Raw genomic sequence first — 15,487 nt, forward strand, 5'->3', positions numbered from 1 at the left:
GAGTTGATTCAAGTGGAAAGCAGTTTGATATCGTTTAAGCAATGTCTCATGTTCAAGTAATTATACGGACAGAAAATCCCTATTGAAAAACTCACCAACCAAAATAATATATGCGATACGGATCAGTCCAGATTAATTAGAGCAAAGTGTTGAAACTGTGATTCATGAGACAAAGAAATAGTTATATATAATTGTCCTTCCAAATAAATGAAAACAAATATACATTAATATTTTAGTTACTTAACAGGGTTTAATTAGCTTTTACGTACAGCATGGCTCTTGTCGTCGAAGTGATTTCCGATGAGATTGTGAAGCCATCCTCTCCAACCGCCGACGGACTTCGCCACCGTTTATCGTTCCTCGATCAATTAACTCCTTCACACTATAACCAACTGGTCTATTTCTACCCGAAAATATTCGAAACCGAAGCCGATAAGATCGAGATTTCCGATCGGTTGAAGTGCTCCATTTTCGATGCTTTCGTCTATTTCTACCCGCTGGCTGGTGGCATGACGGCGGACCAATTGTTCGTTGAATGCAATAATGAAGGGATATCCTTCGTGGAAGTTCGACTGAAGTTTCAACTTTCCGATGTTTTAAACAATCCGGTTCCGAGAGAGCTCAACAAACTGCTTCCTTTCGAAATCCATGGCGCCAATGAATTTTTCGTCGGAATCCAATTCAATGTTTTCGACTGCGGAGGATTAGCGGTTTGTATTTCCCACAAAGCCGGAGATGCACTTTCGTTTTTCTCCTTCGTGAAAACGTGGGCAGCCATTGCTCGTGGGGAGACGGAGTTAATCACACCGGATTCCGAATCGGCATCGCTTTTCCCACCGCCAGACCTATCGGCAATCAAACCAATAACCAGTCAACCGAAGACGGAACAAATTATAACGAAGAGATTCGCGTTTGGTGCCACCTAAGTGGAGGAGATCAGAAGAAAATACTCCGATAATCGTAACCAAACGCGCAGGACTCGCGTCGAGGCCTTATCGGCATTCATCTGGGAACGTTTCGTCACCGCCATGGTTGCGAGATCAAAACTCGACACGGCGTTCACAATCACTCACTTGGTAAACATACGTCCGAGAATCGAGCCGCCGTTTCCGGAATCTTCATTCGGAAAACTCTACAGCCGTGCAATGTCAATTCCTTCGACGGACGGAAACATCGTTACACAAATCAGAGACTCCATAAAAGCAGTGAACAATGAGTACGTCGAGAAGCTCCGAGATGGATATAATCACTTGGACAAATTCACGGAGATGGAAACAAGACACAGCGAAGGCCAGATCGTCCCCTTTACCGTGACGAGTTTACGAAGGTTCCCTCGATACGAAGCCGATTTTGGTCGGGGGAAACCCTTATGGGCAGGCTCCGGTGATGTGGGAATCAAGAACTTAGCTATTTTCATGGACGACGTTAATGGTGATGGAATAGAGGCTTGAATTACCCTAAACGGGAAATGGCGAAACTTGATTCTCATTGTCGTAACCGGTTTTCGTCCGGGCACGAAATATTATATTTGGCGGGAAAATTGATGTAAATAAATGTTTTTTGAAAATAATTTGGGAGTCGCCATCGGCCTTTTGGGTTAGGTAGGTCGAATACCTAAAAATTATTTTTTTAAAGAGTTTTAAGAAAACACAAATAAAAAAATGAACTAATCTGCATTTATAACCAAAAATTCGTTCTTTTTAATAATAAAAAGGGATTCGTGGTCGGTTACGTTTAGGGAAGGATTAACACCCCTACAACGCCCAAAATTGGTACTTTTTAATTATAAATTGTCTCTATTATTACAAATTCAAAATATATTTAATTTATAATCCTATTATTTCAAAATTATATAAAAATATTTAAAAATATCGGAAAAGAACTTCTAGGTGTCTTAAGACAGCTCTTTTTTTTGATATTAAATAATATTTTTTTTATATATTTTTTATAATTTAAAATACCAGAATAGGACATCCAGTTGTATTAAGACTGTCATTTTCTTCGATATTGAAAAATAAATATTAAAATAATTTATTTAAAATAAATAAATATTTATTATATATATTTATGACTACATAATAAAAATATTTAAATATATAAACAAGTCAAATTAAAAAAATACAATTAGAGCTATATATTTAAAAACAATAAAAATATTTAAAATAAATGACTAAATTATAGTAAAATTAAAATTAAAAACCGAATTCATAATTAATCAAAATTACAGGGATTAAACATGCTATTTCTTTATTTTATTTATTTAGTGACTAAAATAAAATTATCTAAAATTCAGATTTTAGAATAAAATAAATTAAAAATATAAACTAAGGATTAAAATATTATTTATTAAAACTAAAGGACTAAATACGTATTTATCCTAAATATATTATTTAATAGAAAGGACTAAAATAAATAAAATTAAAATTAAAGAACCGAATTAAAAGGATTATAAATTTGATTTAGTGACTAAAATGTAAGAGTTACAAGTTTGGATGGCTGCGGAAAGGGTTTAACCTTTAGTTAATTACACAGATACCCCTCCCCAAAACGACGTCGTTTGGAGAGGGGTTTAAATACTCAAAATGGACGGCCCTACGGGCCAAATTTCTCATTTCTGTTTTTATTCTTCTCTCTCTCAAAAATAACTCTCTCCCTTCTCTCTAGTTTCTCTCAACAGAGAGATAGCCGGCCGTTGACCACCACCATCGCCGGTCACCGTGAGCGGTGGCCGGAACTCCCAAATCCCCCAAAATAAAGTTATGAACACCCTAAGACCGATTCCAAACTCCTTTTCTTCTAAAAAGCTGTAAAATTACCTAGATCTATGGAAATACGTTCGGTATTTCGGCTTCTTTAGTGGCTCGTGTAGGTTCCTATGGTCGTGCTCCTTCCTCGGTAAGTGCTTCTCTTCTCTTTTCTTTCGGTTTTTTTTTTGTTTTGGTTTCTGTTGATGTGTTCCTCGTTACTGCATCTCTCTCGTTTTTGGTTGTGGCTGTCCTCTTCCTTTTTTTTTCTTTTCTTTTCTGTAGGTATGGTCGATGGCTTTTATAGCCATCGACGGTATGGCTCTCGGACTGGTCTCAAATGGTGACCCTAGGTGAGTCACCGGACTATGGTGGTGACTCACCATAGGGTTTCAACGTGGGGCAGAAACGAGGTGCTTCTGGAGTCTTCTGTTGGTGTCGACAATGGCGGTGGAGGTGTTGACAGTGGGGCATTGGACCACCTGGCAGTGAAGCGACGGTTGGAAGCTTGGAGATAGCTGAGGCGGCACCGCATGGTTGCCCTAGGGTATCATACCCTAGGGTTTTCATCTGGAAGCATTAGAACCGTTAGATTTTGGCTAGATCCAATGGCTGTGAGCAATGGCGGCTGGGGCATGAAATGAGAAACCCTAGTTGGGTTTTAGGGTTTTTGTTGGGCTTCTGTATCTGGGCCAGAATTGGACCGGTCCAATCTAATTTGGGCCTGTAATAATATTTATTAATAATAATAATAATAATAATAATGATAATATAAATAATATTTAAATGAAAAAAAATGAGTATCTTCAGCTGCCCCTCTTTGCTTATTCTTGTGTTAACAAGAATATAGCAAAGACGAAAAGATAATAAGTTTTTTTTTTCATTTGACTTCACTTGATTAATATGGAGATGTTGAATAAATTCTTCTTTTCCTTCAGAGGAGTTCTTCTCATTATGAACTTTCCGCTGGGGATGATGTTGACCTATTTCCTTCTGTGATAGAGTCATTCAAAAGGTTGAATAAGCTCTTCTCATTATGAACTTCTTATTCTTCAGATGAGTTCTTCTCATTATGAACTTTCCTGAAAAAACTGATCCATCAAGTGATGGATTAAGCAAAAGGTTGAACAAATTCTTCTCATTATGAACTTCTTCTTCCTTCTTCAGATGACGAGTTCTTCTCATTATGAACTCTACCTTGCAATGTTAATCCATCAAATGATGAATTTAAACAAAAGGTTGAACAAATTCTTCTCATTATGAACTTCTTCTTCCTTCTTCAGATGACGAGTTCTTCTCATTATGAACTCTACCTGGCAATGTTAATCCATCAAATGATGAATTTAAACAAAAGGTTGAACAAATTCTTCTCATTATAAACTTCTTCTTCCTTCTTCAGATGACGAGTTCTTCTCATTATGAACTATACCTGGCAATGTTAATCCATCAAATGATGAATTTAAACAAAAGCTTGAACAAATTCTTCTCATTATGAACTTCTTCTTCCTTCTTCAGATGACGAGTTCTTCTCATTATGAACTCTACCTGGCAATGTTAATCCATCAAATGATGAATTTAAACAAAAGGTTGAACAAATTCTTCTCATTATGAACTTCTTCTTCCTTCTTCAGATGACGAGTTCTTCTCATTATGAACTCTACCTGGCAATGTTAATCCATCAAATGATGAATTTAAACAAAAGGTTGAACAAATTCTTCTCATTATGAACTTCTTCTTCCTTCTCCAGATGACAAGTTCTTCTCATTATGAACTCTACCTGGCAATGTTAATCCATCAAATGATGAATTTAAACAAAAGGTTGAACAAATTCTTCTCATTATGAACTTTTTCTTCCTTCTTCAGATGAGTTCTTCTCATTATGAACTCGACCTGGCAATGCTGATCCATTGAATGATGGATTTAAATCTTTGCTAAAATCATTGAAATTCCTGTCAAAATTCAACATGGATAAAATGAATGAAAATGCACCTATTTTTGCAAACGCCTAAATATGATGCATGAATGTTGATGCAATCTTCATTTGGCTTCAAAATGGTGAACTTGGTTTTCCTCTAGTTCATCATTTATTACCAGGGTTACCTCTGGATATCAATGTAGCAACTTATGCTATCAAGCTTGCATTTCTGCAGAATCATCTGATCAATTTGTATCTTTACTGTCTTCTTTGCTTCATGAAGGTCTTAGAAGAAATGTTTCATTTGTGGAACTCTTGCTGTAGTCAGAATTATGACCTTGATGTCCCATTTTGTCTTGGATAAAACCAATTTTCTTTGCTTGGACTTGTGTAGAAATTCCATAAAGCTTTCATCTTTGAAAAGAGAATCTATCATCTTTAAAAAGAAAATTTGTCATCTCTGAAGTGAGAATCTATTATCTTTAAAAAGTGTAGATGTAGATATGCCTGACTCAGCAGGGATTAATCAGGAGAGTAGAGTCTGTTCTGATTTGACTCTTGTAACACATCACAAAGAAGATTTATTCCCATTCATTTCATGTCTCCACATATAATCAGATCTCGAATAAGGCAACTTGAACCATATAATGTTGAGATGCTTAACAAAAACCTGTCATTTAACTTTAGTTGGCTCCACTAGTTTCTTGTTGTTAAAATTTCAGCTCTCCTTCTGCGGAAAGAAATCTTCATCATATCTCAATTCTAATCTTGGGGTTGAAAAAGATAGATTTCATCTTGGATCAATAAAGAAAACCATATGATCACAACATTGGTTCAACATCAGAATAACTGGTTCGTAAAACATTTGACAACACATTCTTCATCTCATGTGGTTTCAGTTCAGATGTTCGTAAAGCATTTGACAACACATTCATCATCTCATGTGGCTTCTGCTCAGATGTAAAACATTTGACAACACATTCATCGTTTTCTGTAGCTTCTGCTCAGAGGTTCGTAAAGCATTTAACAACACATTCATCCTTTTTTGTGGCTTCTGCCAAGATTTCTCAATCATTGGATCTCTTTATATGGTGTTCAAAGTTTTTGTATGACGTCACAAGACCACTTGAGAACAAAACTCAGTGGGAATTCAAGTGTAATGTTGGTATGACCAAAAAGTTGGTAAATTCACAAAATGTGCTGGCGTTGAATTGAATACGAAATACCAACTGATCTTGATATCATCTCTGGCAAAGGCAAATGTGATACTGATCATGCTTTCTTTCATAATGAAAATTGTAGAAAGTAGAAACACATCCGCTATAGGATCCATGTACAGAAAGATATCCGTGGAATTCTTGCTGCTGGGGATGAAACACACATGATAAAACCCAAAATAGATGAAAACTCAATTCATCTTGGCTAGCAATGATGATCCTAAATAACAACGGGAATAACAGTAATATAAGTGAGAGTCGAGTCTCCCTTTTCAATGTCATCAAGGAAGCAAAAATTGATGTGAAAAACAGCTTCATAATCTCAATAGTATGGTTGAAACTATTTGCTAGGAATCTCAAAGAAATATTTTCAATTATCACCGACACACAGAAGGCCAAATTCAATACTGAGATCTTAAGGAACTGAACCCTGGATCGAGTAGTCTGCCTGGGGATCATCTTTATTCATGCAACCGTAATGTAGTTTATCAAAGAACACATTGTCATGTGACACATGGTTAAGAAGATTGGGTATTTGAAAACATACTTGCTGAATAAAAATTTTTGTTCAACAATATGATCATAATGTAACTGCCTGATGAACGAAGCAATTATGTATAGTCAGCTCGACTGTCATTGTTTCACCATTTTCATTCTTCATATCTTTCTGTCTCATTGGAAATATTTGTTCAAGTCAATGATCTTGACATAGGATAATGTGGGCCTTCAGCATGCCCCAACATTTGCTTCTTGTTAATCTGAGTCTTCAAAATACTCCACATGGATCTGTCTGAAGTGAGCTTTAAAATGCCCCAATATTTGCTGATACAGATGTTAAAAGTGTGCTCAACATTACTTCTTGTTGAGATGAGCCTCCAAGAATGCCCAAATATTCATATTGTTGTGAGCCTTCAAAATGCCCCAATATTCTATTTCTGGTTGAAATGGGTTTTCAAGATATCCCTCTAGATTTATCTGATTCACTCTCAATCTCTGTTTGACTGGAATGTCATGATCCCTACGAGGTCCAATTTTGACAATGAATTGTTGTAGGTACTTGTAGCTTTATTCGTGCCCCAAATCTATTTATCTTGAATACTCTTATTCTGGTGTCACTAAACAGTGGTGTTATCAAGTAACTGAAATTCTCTTCATGTTATCACAAACTTAAGAAGTATTCAATTATTCTAACAGAAACGTCTGAGATATGTGTCTTCTGAATGAGGTGACCATTTTCTGTATCTGGAGGGATTTAGTCAGATAGTGAAGTAAAAATAGCTTGGTAATCCGTTCCAGGCTGACACAGTGGCTTATCATCTTTCAGTGAAGGCCATATCTGAAATATACTTTTCTGTGGGAGAGAAACCAATTTATGCAAACAGTAATCTGATGCAATGGCAAGACTACATATACAATGGTACAAGCTCATCAAAAATTCGCACCCATGCAACATGTTGATCCTGATAACAACTCATCTGATTATGAAGCGATCTTTCAGGATGATTTCACAGATATTGATAGTTCTTCTGATATCGAGGAAATCATGAATTCTGATTCTGATGAGGAGAGTAAACTGTTATACTTGACAAAAATGGGATTCTCAGAGGTTGAGGCTTCAATAACTATGGAGAGATGTGGTTCAGATTCATCAATTGCAGAATTGACAGATTTTATATGTGCTGATCAAATGGCTAAGGTTACTGATGCACTTCTTATGGTAGAAGATAGGAAGCCATTATGCAATGATCCCAATTACAAGCAAAGGCGAAACTTGGGCTATGATTTGTGGAAAAGGAAGAAGCAGAGGAAGCTTGAAAAGAAACTTCTTAATGAAGATGATCATGCAGTTCATCTTTCAATTCCAATGATCGGTTCTGGGGTTCCTACCGAATCAGATCAGATAACTCAAAGAACACTTCTAGAAGATGCTATTGGGTCTCCTTATTTCTACTATGAGCAAATTCATCTTTAAAATCCAATGATTGGTTTTTGAGGTTCATACCAAACCAGATCAGATAACTCAAAGAACACTTCCAGAAGATGCTATTGAGTCTTCTTATTTCTACTATGAGCACATGGAACTTGCTCCAGTTAATGTTTGGACTGGAATATCACAGTACTTATTCGATGTAGAGCCAGAATTTGTAGATTCGAAGCATTTTCATGCTACTACACTGAAAAGGGCTATATTCATAATTCTGCCAATTGAGAACAGATTTTCTCTTATTCTGCTTCCTCCATGTGCTGATGCTTTTCCATTGACAAAGAAATGATGGCCTTCCTGGGATCCAAGAACAAAGTTGAACTGTTTATAAACATGTACAGGAAGTGCCAAATTGACAGAAAGGATCTGTAAGGCTCTTGAAGCTTATGACAATGAGCCATCTTCGAGTGTCCAGAAGTATGTTCTTGATGAGTGCTGAAAATGGAATATGGTATGGGTTGAAAAGAATAAAATTGTTCCACTTGAATCTGATGAGGTGGAAATGCTTCTAGGTTTCCCTAAAAACCATACACAAGGATCTGTATAGAGACATGTTCCATGGTGGTATCAATGTCCTGTCTCTTTTCTCTAGGATCAATGATGCAGAAGTTGCCTTTTACTTTCTTGGCATACTTTTAAAAACAGATGTGCAAGAACTGAATGATGATCGGTTGGAGCAATTGATGAGTAGTTTTGTCGAATTCAACCTTGTTGTAAGTGGCATCCAACGTAACAACCTTACTGGAAGAAATAAACATCATTGTGATGGGCTTGAAGATTTTTGTTGGTGCATTTACTTGCAATGATTGCTACAACAAACTGTCTCTTCTGCTGCTTCAATATATCCCACTCTTTTCGAATTATGGAACGGTTTAGTTGACAGTAAAATTTGTCATCTTCAACTTTTGGAATCCTGTAACCAATGTTACCCTATATAAAAGGCCTATAAGGGTAGATTCTGTTCCAATGTCTTATTCTGTGCCATAAGTCCTCAAATTCAAATTCAGCAATCTTCTGAAGGACATAATGAATATCATCTTGACAAAGAAAATGATCAGCATAGAAGAAGTAGCAATAATGTATCAAGACTTGAGCCAGCATCACGGTATAACCAGAGTGCAGGTAGTGACTTGTTCATGGCTTTATGATGTAATCTTTTAGAGAACATGAATTGATGGTTGGGGAAAATAATCTTTCTGGTGATGCTTATCGCCCTCAGCATGAGATAAACGATAATCTTTCTTGATGAATTGCTAATGTCATAGGAGAGTGTCACAAGTTCAATTCTCCAGACTTTCTGGCTTCTTGGACCACTTGCCTTCAAAAATGTGAAGCGCTTCATTCTTCTGGCTTCGTTCATTCTTTTTCTACAACAGAGGTAGAATAAGCAACAATTGCTTTAAGGATCTTCCTCATTTGAGACTGTACTGTTTGAAAATGTTTTTTCTCCTTTCTTTATTGAAGAATGAAAGAATTTTGCAAAGTATTACCCCTTTCAGGTTCACAATATAATCGAATCATAAACAATGAGTTTAATGAATATCAAATAAATCAACTACACTTTTAAATCATTCAAAAATCATAGTCCTATGGCAAGTGTCAAAATTATTGACTGATTTGAGGTGTAGGTTGATTTTGGTAAAGTAGGTTCTTTCAAGTTGGTTCAGTATGTCGCTTCGGGCTTCCACTAACTTGAAGAAATGGTTGTTATGCTCATCTTGTAGAGATGCTTCTCGTTTCCAGAATCTCAGGAACGTTTTTGAGATGTGTGGTGCTTCATTAAGAGCTTAAGATCGTCTCTTATGTCGTTGTTGCACCATTCAATATTCGAGCCGCCTTTTTAGGTTTTCAATTCGAATCCTCCTTTGGTTTCAAAGATTTTTTTTTAAAAATTTATATCTTGAACCCTCCTTTTATCATTTTTCATATCATGCATTAAAGATTTTAAAAACCAATTTTTGCAAATAAAAATCAATCTTGAGAGGCGGAATGAATTCTGAAGATATTCTCTTTTACTTAGAAATCCATGTACGATTAAAATGGACTTTTCAGGTACGTAACGTAGGCCATGGCTTATGGTTATGAAAAAAAGGGATAAAAAGGCCCAAATAAGTGTTTAAGGGTCATCAAACCAAGGATCAATTCATTCTGATGCCATCAATCTTGTTTTGTTTGACTTGGATCTGCCTTGCTGGGGAATTTTCCATCAACTGGATCCCTCTAGACTGCCAAATTTTGGATTCATTTCCATTTTCTCATATCTCCAGCATTTCTTGCTCTTCTTGTTTGTACTTGATCAACCTTGTAACTTGAGGCTCAATAAATCACCCATCTTGATTCAATTTTCCTTTTTCTTTTTTTTTTCCTTTTTTTTTCTTCTTTCTTTATTGGATGAGTATAATACTTCAATTGCTTTGAGCACCTCCTTTTCCTTTTGCATTTTGGAGGTTTTCCATTATTCTTGATTGGATTGATCTTCAAGCACTCTGTATTTGACATACTTTGTAGTTCAAAACTTTCATGACTTCATGGAAACTTGTCTTCGTAATAAAACTGTATTGACAATCTTTATTCTTGTGAGCCAATATCCTTTACCTTGCCCCCCAATGTAGAGGGTGATCCTTGGTTAGGGTTGAATTAGAAGAAAAATTATTCAGGCTCAAATGGGGACAACAAAGGATATATATATATATATATATATTAAAGGATAAATGAAACAATGCCGTTCATCATCTCATACACAGAAACCTTTGTAAAAAGAGGTATCCACAGGGGGATGAATATTCAAGATTAACTTTATTTACATGAAAAAATGTAATTAATGCATGATATATTTATTTCAATCAATCACTTTCCCCTTTTTCTTTGAGTATGCCCTAATCACTCGAAATTATCATCAATGAGTTGGTCCATGATGCCTCATCTCGTCTCTTCTTGCAGTAAAATTCACGAATAGTTGAAAGTTTGGTTCTTTTGATGTCTTTTGGTTTATGATGGTTTTGTATTTGGAAGGAAAAATGTGTGACTTATAAAGTCATGTATATGGTGGAAGGTAGTATCATCAATCAATCGACTCTACCTGAGAAGGTAAACATCTAGAGTTTGTGTCTCAAAAACAGGTAGAGACATTTCTTCAGAGTCTCAGATAAATGTAGTGTCAGGATTTGGTTTTGGTAAAGGTCGAGTAATTGGTGTTGGATGGGATATGGAAGATATAATTTTATCACTTGCCAATAGATCTATAACTCTTGCAAATTTAAAAGAATATTTAATCTACTTGATACTCAATAATCTCAAGATTAAAACTTGATTCTTTGCTCATAACCATAAAAGCAACACAATTTATTTTTTTGCACAAAAGGCGGAGAAAGAAACAAAAAAACAAGTTCAAACAAGATGCTGAAAATAGAAAAGTACTATAGTGGTAGATAACACTTCCACTTATTTATTTATCATGACTCATCACTCCTCTATTGTTGGGTATGTACTTGGCCCAGGATTTTTATCCTTATTTGCTCCCCATTTCTTGATCATTTCTTGTGTCAAGACTCCCTTATCGACGAGCGTCTCTATTTCCTTTAACAGTGATCAACAATTCTCTGTTGAATGTCCAGATATTCCCAAGTGAAAATTACAGAAGCTATTTTGATCATAGCAATGGGCATAAGACTTTGGTGACATCTTCACCAATCTTGGTGTAATGTATTGACTTTTAACCAAATGATGGTACAGGTCTGAGATAGATTCTTGAAACACCTTTAGAGTTTTTCTTGCTCGCGAGGCTATCACTTTCTTTGATCGTTCTGAACGAATGAATGCTCTCATGTTATTGAGGGGGTTCTGAATGCTCATTTCAGCTATAACTGGGGTAGTATTAACCAGACTCCTTAAGTTTCCCCTTGCCTTACTGGTTTTCGGAAAATCTGATATAGGTATCTGAGATGTCTTCTGGGTTATATCTGCCTCATTCTTTCTTAGACCTATAGGCCAATCTCGAATTACATCCATGGGAGCCTTTTGATTTCTTTTCCCATTTTCTTGTGCCTGATATTCTTCGTAGGATTTGGTTATATTAGTTTTTGTTGCAACAATGGTTTCTGAACATTGAACCTTAACCCCTTCTTTTATCTTGCATTTTTGAATTGCTTGCTCTAAAGGGTCTTGGAAATTTCCCTTAAGGTTACCAGGAACCTTAGCTGAACAATTTGGAATTCTAGTCTGATTTATCCAAGGAACTTCCTTATAGGTCCAATTCTCATTTGGAGGCCATTGTGATTGATCAAGTTGTGGAGTAATTGATCTGGCTGAGAGCATTTTTGGATGCAATTTTTCACTCGAACAGTGGAAGGGAGGAAATTGAAATCCCTGCACATTCTTTTTCTTCTTGATCACTCTATAAGGTTTGGCACCATGTTTAACTGAATAAGACCTCATTGTATTAACCCAGCTTCTTTCTTGACTTTAGTATTGTCAGAGCCTCTTATCTTGCCATTCTTGATAGCCATTTCGATGATTTCTCCACTTATGATGATGTCAGAGAAATTATTAGGGACAACCCCTATCATGTGATTAACATAAGGAAATTTTAATATGCTGATGAACAAAGTAGTGAACTCTTTTTCAGTCAATGGTGGATGTACTTGAGAAGCAGCGTCTTTCCATCATTGTGAATATTGTCGAAAGCTTTCATTGCACTTCATATTCATGCTTTGCAACATTGTTCGATCAGGGGCCATATCAGTCATGTGCTTGTATTGACCCAAAAAAGCTTGAGCTAAATCCCTCCAAGAACGTAATTGAGTACGTTTTAGCTGATTATACCATCTGGATGCAGACCCAGATAAACTGTCTTGGAAACAGTGGATCAACAATTTTTCATTCTCTACATAGCCAGTCATACGACGACAATACATAGTGATATGATATGAAGGGCATGTAGTCCCATTATACTTCTCAAAATTTGGAACCTTGAACTTTGGTGGAATAACCAGGCCAGGGACCAAACTTAGTTCTTTGGCGTCAAACCCATAAAATGTCTCAACTGTCTCTATAGATTTTATCACCTCTTCTATATTTTCCAGTAGTTGAGTGAATTTTTCCTTCTCAACTGATTTGTTTAGGTCAAGGACCTCATTACAAAATTCATCAGGCTTCAACTCAGAAGTAGTAGGACAATCAGTGGGGAACGATGCTCCAGCTTGATATGGTGAGTTCTTAACAGCAAAATAAATTGGTGACTGAATTTCCTGGGGTACATAGGTGAACTCAGGAATATGAACATGTGTAACACCCAAAGAATTTGTGGGGTTTTCAACAAGACTCTTTCCAGCAGTCAAATACTTATCAATCATTTCTTTCATATTGTTCAGTAGATCGATCTGAGAATTAGCTTCGATTTGTGCCAACTTGCTCCTCAATTCCTCTTGTATTTCTTTCTGCTTTATCTCAAATTTGGCTAGCCTATCTTCAGTTTCTTTAGACATTTTTCTTGTGTCGTGCTGAGCATTCTTGCTTCAAGGAAAAACCAAGATCACTTCGTTTGAAATCCTTATTTTAATGAATGAATGTTTTAATGTATTATGACATAAAAATGCAAAGATGCCAAATGCAAATGTAAATATGTGAATGTAATAACAAGAATACAAATTGTGCAATACAAATGCAAAGATGCCAAATGTAAATATGCAAATGTAAAAATGTAAATGTAAATTATTTAAAATACCAGAATAGGACATCCAGTTATATTAAGACTGCCCTTTTCTTTGATATTGAAAATAAATAAACATTATTATTTAATTAAATATGTTTTAATGCATGATGTAAATTTAAAAATGTAAATGTAAATACAAACGTAAAAATGTACAAATGCAAAATACAAATGCATGTATGAAAAGGTGTTACTCAAGAGTGATCATCTTAGAACAGATTTCATTGAACGCAAAAGTTTCGGTACATCAAACAAAACTTTACATGTAGGGATATATTTCATTCCTAACTTCTCCAAATCCAAATTAGTCTATCAACTTAAGGGACATATTGCTTGTCTGGACTGCAGCTTCTTCCATGATATTCTCTTTCATCTTCTGTGTCACTTCTCGGAGTTTCTCATTTTCCCTTGTAAGAGAACTTTTCTGTCCAAGAAGTTCTTGAACAAGATCTTCATATATGTTGCAACTCTTTTTCAGCTTGGTGACCCCTGTTATCCATTCTCCTGGGGTACTTCCTAGGCCAGTATTTTGAAAGGCTTGACTGATCTTCTGAAAATCTTCATGCATGGTTTTCATTTCTGTGCTCAATTTCTTGTTTTGGTCGTTCAAGTCCTTCAAATAATATGCTTGAGCTTCATAAAAATCTCCACTACTCTGAATGCCCTGACTGATGCTCTTACCATAGATTGCTTTTGGTATCAATCTGGTAGGATCTTTGTCTAATACTTTTGGTATTAATATAACCGGTTCTCTATGTACAGAACTTCCCTCGATCCTAGTAGTTTCTTCAGGATGTCTTTCTTTGGCCGTATCATATTTTGTTTGATCATAAAACTTTTTGTCCATTTACGATTTCTTTCCAATATGATGAACAATCTTTTAAGTCAACACCTTTTGGTTATGCCATAATCATGCAATGCAAACAAAAGAATATAAACAAATTAGAGCAATGTAACATGTATGAAAAAATAAGAAAACAAAAAATAGAATAATTAGTACCAACTAATGAAAAAAAAATATCTATCAAGGTATAAATTCTAACCTCATGCTTTCTAGTTCCATGCTTTGTTTGGAAAAATTAACCTAACCGCATGATTTCTAGTTCGTAGACATTTATTCAGAAAATAATAATAATAATAATAAATTAAAAGCTTAACAGCTAAAGCTTATTTCTCCTTTGTGTATACCTACTGACAAAATTTCGGTATGGTTTCAGATCGGAAGAGTTTCTAGGTTTAATATATGCAGGGCTTAAGTTCTAGGATTAAAGATACTCGAACTGTCCTTGTTGATGTCCCCTTGGGTTGCTAACCCTCAATCCTAGTCCATCACAGACTAAAATGGATCGAGTTCAATTCGAGGGGATACATTTCTCTATGCCTGACACGGAGAATAAATTCTCACGAAAACATAGAGTATATGAACCCCGAAAGTTACTTGCTAGGTCTGACACAGAGAATAAATTCTCACGAAGACGTCGCTTTCACTCCCACTTAAAAGGGACAAACTCAATTATAGAGCTTTATGTTATGCAATGCAAGTGTTGTGTGTGAGGAGAAATATTCAAACCTTTGACAGAAAAATAAATAATGAAATAAAATACTTGCAAATAAAATGAAACATATAAATATTATGAAAATAATAAGTAAATATAAAAATTTTAAAAAGAAAGAATTAAAAATTAAATATATGAACTTTTAATTTTTAATTAATAGAGACAATTTATAATTGATTTTAAAGTTTGACCCATCCCCAGCGGAGTCGCCAAGCTGTCGTAACCGGTTTTCGTCCGGGCACGAAATATTATATTTGGCGGGAAAATTGATGTAAATAAATGTTTTTTGAAAATAATTTGGGAGTCGCCATCGGCCTTTTGGGTTAGGTAGGTCGAATACCTAAAAATTATTTTTTAAAGAGTT

At 35.5% G+C, this 15,487-nt stretch overlaps 1 pseudogene; it reads left to right on the forward strand.

Annotated features, from left to right (window-relative positions):
* The first annotated feature begins 232 nt into the window (after positions 1-232).
* LOC120184311 lies at positions 233-1,480 on the forward strand (annotated as a pseudogene).
* The last annotated feature ends 14,007 nt before the right edge of the window (positions 1,481-15,487 follow it).

Source organism: Hibiscus syriacus, unplaced genomic scaffold, assembly GCF_006381635.1.
Source record: "Hibiscus syriacus cultivar Baekdansim isolate YM2019G1 unplaced genomic scaffold, ASM638163v2 tig00112864_pilon, whole genome shotgun sequence".
NCBI classification, from domain to species: domain Eukaryota; kingdom Viridiplantae; phylum Streptophyta; class Magnoliopsida; order Malvales; family Malvaceae; genus Hibiscus; species Hibiscus syriacus.